Here is a 1,152-nt window from a genome sequence, read left to right on the forward strand (position 1 = left end):
TGCAACATGGTCCGTGTCGATTCTTCAACTCGAACATGTTTGACAGATTTGCTCATAACTTTCTGCTCCAATGTTGGATTTGTGCGATCTTGGTGTCTATGCGTATATATTGAAGAGAGCTTTTCAATGAGGTAGAGACACGTAATTTGGACTTGTAGAGTGGAAGTTATTGGCCTTGCGAGATTTGACTTTTTAGGCTTCGTGTTTTTCCCCGGAACAACTCCAAATGTTCCCGTTTCGTCTGTGATGTTCCGTAGTCCATGTTTTCCACTCCTTTTGCTCTCTTTTATGCATGAATACCTGTTTTGACACCAAAGAAAGCAACCAAGCAATATCGAGACCAAATGTGCTCTAGAATGCCTATAAATATGCAAAACCGAGTAAAATGCACTAGACATCCTATACCAAAATGTCACCAAAATACATGTTATCAAACTCCCCCAGACTTAAACCTTTGCTCGTCCTCGAGCAAATACTCCATGAAAAGCGGTCTGAAAGGAGGGCGAGACAGTGACATAACTCAAAATGATAATCGAGAGCGAAACCTCTATCCGACCTAGATCCCCGTGAACAATGATCAAGTCTGTCTAGTATGATCTCCCTCTCTAAAGGATAGTCTTTCCTAGCTATGGGATCTATACCGCTACCAAGAACCAATCCAAGAACTTCAATCATCTACCAAGCATGTTTCTCGAACCTATCACGCCATTCTACCTAATCGTATCTAGTCTACGCTTTCAGTATTCATTCTTTTTCTTCTTCTTTTTTTTTCTTTCATCTAGCTAGTTTTTTTTTCTTTTGCTAGCATTTCGGGTTCCTAGGACGTTGAAGTTGAAGGGTTCATAATCGCTCTTTTTGTCGATTTTATTTGTTGGATGACCCGACCCACAACTTAGACCCGAACCATCAAATTGATGCACTCATGTCCTCGAACGATTTTCCTTGACGAGATAATGACAGCGGAGTGTAGAGATGCTCACTAGCTTTTTCTGCACATAAAGAAATAAAAATGCATTTGATAATAGACTTTACCGATTCCAGCAAACATGGAAAAGGTTCTTATAGAAACGTACTCTGAATATCCGAATTTTTAGTTCGAATACGAATCGAATAATAGATCGATTCAGTTTTTTCGGATATTATGTCTCCTCT

Source organism: Tarenaya hassleriana, unplaced genomic scaffold (genome assembly GCF_000463585.1).
Source record: "Tarenaya hassleriana unplaced genomic scaffold, ASM46358v1 Cleome255, whole genome shotgun sequence".
NCBI classification, from domain to species: domain Eukaryota; kingdom Viridiplantae; phylum Streptophyta; class Magnoliopsida; order Brassicales; family Cleomaceae; genus Tarenaya; species Tarenaya hassleriana.